Here is a 5,000-nt window from a genome sequence, read left to right as displayed (position 1 = left end):
AGAAGGGAAAGGGGAAAGGGAAAAGGAGAAAGGGAAGGGGAAATACGAGAGGGATGATGGGAGGGAGAAGGAGAAGAGAAAGAGAGAAGGAGAAGAGAAAGAGAGAAGGAGAATAGAAAGAGAGAAGGGGAAGGGAAAGAGAGAAAGGGAAGGGAAAGAGAGAAGGGGAAGGGAAAGGGAGAAAGAGAAGAGAAAGAGAGAAGGGGAAGAGAAATGGTGGAAAGTCAAGGGGAGGGTTTCCTATCCAGGAGAGGAGGGGGGGAGGGGGAAGGAAGTGTTATCCACGAGGGGAAAAGGGGGAGGGGTAGGGGGGGTAGGGGTCGTGTGCCTGTGACTTGTAGTGTTTGTGTTGGATTGGACGACTAGATGTTCGTTTGTTTGTTTTTCCTTCTCTTTATTTCTCTTCTTCCTTTTTCTTTTCCTTTTTTTTTATTGGTCTCATTACTTTGATAAAGTTAGTGTCGGTAGTTTTTCTCTTTAATTACTTTGTGTATTTATTATCCACACACACACACACACACACACACACACACACACACACACACACACACACACACACACACACACACACACACACACACACACACACACACACACACACACACACACACACACACACACACACACACACACACACACACACAACCAGACAGTCTTTATTACTTTCTTTCAACATTTCGCTTTGATGTTATTTTTCACTTCATTTTAAGGCTTAGGAAGTTACTTAAGGGGTTTAAATGGTCCTTGAAGGGTTTATATAGTTTAAGGGGATTTAAAAAAGGCATTAGAAACTACGCAAAAAGGAGGAATAAGGGATTATAAATGGCGCTGATGGGAAGGAAGAGAGCGAAGATAAAGGTGGAGAGAATGAGAGGGAGAGGGAGAAGGAGAAGAAGGAGAGAAAGGAGAGGGAGAGGAAAAGGAAGAGAAAGAGGAAGAGGAAGAGGGAGATGAAGAGGTAAAAAGGAGAGAGAGAGAGAGAGAGAGAGAGAGAGAGAGAGAGAGAGAGAGAGAGAGAGAGAGAGAGAGAGAGAGAGAGAGAGAGAGAGAGAATGTTTTTCTTTCTCATTATTTTTCCCTCCTTTACTCCCATCCACTTTCTTTCTTCACGTCTCTCTTCAGTCTCTCCACTTTTCCCCTCCCTTCCTCCTCCTCTCAACCCCCTCTCTGTCCTCCTCATTGGTTTCCCTTCCCCTCTCTCCAGTTATCTTTTTCCATCCTGTCTCCACTCACATTCTTATTTTTTCTCTCATTCTCCCCCTCCTTCTTTTCTATCCCCCCTCCACCTCTCTCCCTTCCCTACTCTTCCTTTTCCCTCCTCTTCCTCCCTATTCCTCCTCTTCCCACCTCTTCTCTCACTCCTCTTCTCCCTTTTTCTTCTTCACCCTCTCTAACTCCCTTCTCTTCTCCCTCCCCTCTCATTCTCTCTCATTCCCTTCTCGCCCCTCCTCCCTTTCTCTAACTCTTCCTCTCCCCTCCTCTCTCCTTTTCCCCTACTTCCTCTCTCATTCTCTCCTTTTCCCCCCACTTCCTCTCTCCTCCTCTCCCTCGCCCACTCTTCCTCTCTCCTCCTCTCCCTCGTACACTCTTCCAATCCCTTCCTCACCGTGCGCTCATCTCTTCTCCCCTCCTCTTCCTCTCCTCCTCTCCCTCTCTCCGTCTCCCTCTCCTCCTCTCCCCTCCTCTGCCTCCTCTTCCCCTCACGTGGCACCAAGCCCAGTACTCGCCATGCATTGCCATGAAGTCCGGTTGCCATGGAAACCAGACGATACAAGTTTCGTATGATAAAGCTGTATGAATACACCTATTATGAGAAATGTACTGTACTCCGTGGTCTTTGCAATCTCTGTCTGTGTATGCGTTTATATTGTGCTTTGTTGCATTTAAAAAAAAAGGTTTTAACTTTCTTCTCATTTTTCTCTTTTTTTTTTTTTCTTCTCTTCTCTCTGTCTACCGAGGGACTCTTTCTCTTGGCTTTGTTTGTATGTTTTTGTGCAAGTCTGTTTGTCTACCTAGCTGGCTGTGAGATTCTTTTCGTTTCTCTTTGTTGTGTGTGTGTGTGTGTGTGTGTGTGTGTGTGTGTGTGTGTGTGTGTGTGTGTGTGTGTGTGTGTGTGTTTGTGTGTGTGTGTGTGTATGTGTGTATTCCTGTCTGTCTGTCTGTCTCTCTCTCTCTCTCTCTCTCTCTCTCTCTCTCTCTCTCTCTCTCTTCCCCTCTCCTGACTCACCACCTTCCACGCCCTCTTTTTCTCCCCTCGCCCTCCTTCCCACCATCTTTCCCTCCTCGACAGGTGTAGCATGTGTGCGTGTGTATGCGTCTCTACGTGTAAGAGTGTATGTATGTATTTGTATGTACGTATCAGTGTGTGTGTGCGTGTGTATGCGCACGTGTCTGTGTGTGAACGCGTCAACGTGTGTATGTGTCTGTATGTATGTGTGTGCAACCCCCTCCCTCCATCACGTGTGTACGCGTCAGTGTGGGTATGTACGTGTATGTATGTGTAACCCCCTCCCTCCCTCATGTATGTAAGTGTATGTATGCGAAACCCCCTCCCTCTCTCATGTATGTAAGTGTACGTATTCGAAACCCCATCCCTCCCTCATGGATGTGCACGCGTCATTGTGGGTGTGTACGTGTGCACATGCGCGCCCTCGCCCCCTTCCCTCCCTCACCTGCTCAGACATGGCTGCCATTTCCGCTTCTGAAACAAGGTGTTATATTTTTGGGTCACGGATTTTCCCCCTCCTCCTCCCCCACCTCGCCACGCTCAAACCTCCTCTCTGTATACATTTGTGTTTTCTCTTTCCCTTTCTTAAGTGTGGCATCCTCTCTTTCCCTTTTTGTATTTCTTTCCTCTTTTCCTTTTTAATTTTCTCTGTTTTGCTTTCGTTTTTGCCTGTGTTTTTTATTTATTCGTTTTTCTATTTTTTTTCTTTCTCATGCTTTCTCTTTCTCTCCATTCATTAATTTATTCATTTATTTTGTTTTTTTTATTTCATTAATGATTTCCTTCCTTCTATTTTTTTTCTCCATTCTTTATTTTTTTCATTCATTTTTTTTTACCTTAATATTCTATTCCTCCTTTCATTTATTTGTTTCTTTCTTTCCGTTTTCAAGTCATTTCTTTCTTCCCTTCTCTCTCTCTCTCTCTCTCTCTCTCTCTCTCTCTCTCTCTCTCTCTCTCTCTCTCTCTCTCTCTCTCTCTCTCTCTCTCTCTCTCTCTCTCTCTCTCAATCTCTCTCTCTCTCTTTCTTTCTCTCTCTTTCCTTCTTTCTCTCTCTCTCCTTCTCTTCTTTCGATCTGATATCACAAGAGACAAAGAAAGAAAGACTGTCATAAGGCATTTCTATCTGTTTATTATCATTTACTTTTGTCATGCTCGCAGTTCCGTCTGGCATAGTGACATGGGTGACTATTTCTGTTGCGACCGAGACACGCAGGGGGGGCGGGGCGTGTGGAAGGGAGAGGGGGGTAGGGAGGAAGGGAAGGGAGCGAGGGAGGAAAGGGGTAGGGAGCGAGGGAGGAAGGGAAGGGAGGTAGGGAGGGAAGGGAAGGTAGGGAGGGAAGGAAGGGGTAGGTAGGAAGAGAGGAAGGGAAGGGAGGTAAGGAGAGTTGTGTTGGGAGGAAGGGAGGAGTAAGGAGCTAGGGAAAGAGGGTGGAAGGGAGGTAGGGAGAAAGGGAGGGATAAAGGGATGGGTGCGGATGGGGATTGGGAGAAAGGGAGGGATTGGCGTCGGGAGGAAGGGAGGTAAAGGAGGAACGGAGGCAGGGAGATAGGAAGGTCGGAAGAGAGAGGAAGGGAGGTAAAGGAGGAACGGAGGCAGGGAGATAGGGAGGTCGGAAGAGGGAGGAAGGGAGGTAAAGGAGGAACGGAGGCAGGGAGATAGGAAGGTCGGAAGAGGGAGGAAGGGAGGTAAAGGAGGAACGGAGGCAGGGAGATAGGAAGGTCGGAAGAGGGAGGAAGGGAGGTAGGAAGACGGGGAGAAGTAAGGAAAAAACAAGGTTCCGAGAAAGAGAGAGAAGCAGGGATGAAGGTAGGGAGAAAGGGAAGAAACTAGAAAGGGCGGGGGCGGAGGAAGGGAGGAAAAGGAAGGGAGATAGGAAGATAGGTAGTTAGGTAGGGAGGTAGGGGGGTAGGCAGAGGTTGGGAGGAAAGGAGGCAAGGAGAGGGAAGGGGGATGGGGAAGGGAGAGGGGGGGGTTGGGGGTGACTGCAAGACACCGCCATCGATGATATGTTTATTTGTTTATTTGTTTATCCTGTTTTTATTATTGTTGTTATTGTTTCTTTACTTAGAGTAAAGACGAGGATGATACTTTTCGTCGGATGTGAGAGAAGTAGAAGAAGTGGGAGAAGAGGAAACATGATGAAAGATGTTGAAGGAAAATGGGATGTTGAGACCGGTTTGGCACCAGGGAAAAGGGGAGAGGAGAAGAGCGGGTCGAGGGGAGGAGGAGGAGGAGGAGGAGGAGGAGGAGGAGGAGGAGGAGGAGGAGGAGGAGGAGGAGGAGGAGGAGGAGGAGGAGGAGGAAAAAGAGGAGGAAAAGAAGAGAGAGGTGGAAACAGAACGGAAAAAAAAAGGAGAACTAAGGTGAGGACGAGAAGCAGAAGAAATGAGGACCAAGAGAAAGGAATGGGGAGTGGGTCGAGGCGAGGAGGAGGAGGAGGAGGAGGAGGAGGAGGAGGAGGAGGAGGAGGAGGAGGAGGAGGAGGAGGAGGAGGAGGAGGAGGAGGAGGAGGAGACGGAGACGGAGACGGAGACGGAGACGGAGAAGGAGGAGGAGGAGGAGGAGGAGGAGGAGGAGGAGGAGGAGGAGGAGGAGGAGGAGGAGGAGGAGGAGGAGAAAGAAGAGAAGGAGAAGGAGAAGGTTCGGAGGAGGAGGAGGAGGAGAAGGAGGAGGAGGAGGAGGAGGAGGAGGAGGAGGAGGAGGAGGAGGAGGAGGAGGAGGAGGAGGAGGAGAAAGATGAGAGTGAGGGGAGGGGATGAAGGGGAGGGAGGG

Source organism: Penaeus chinensis, chromosome 34, assembly GCF_019202785.1.
Source record: "Penaeus chinensis breed Huanghai No. 1 chromosome 34, ASM1920278v2, whole genome shotgun sequence".
NCBI classification, from domain to species: Eukaryota; Metazoa; Arthropoda; class Malacostraca; order Decapoda; family Penaeidae; genus Penaeus; species Penaeus chinensis.
The sequence above is the reverse complement of the archived record's forward strand: the minus strand, read 5'-3'. Positions refer to the sequence as shown.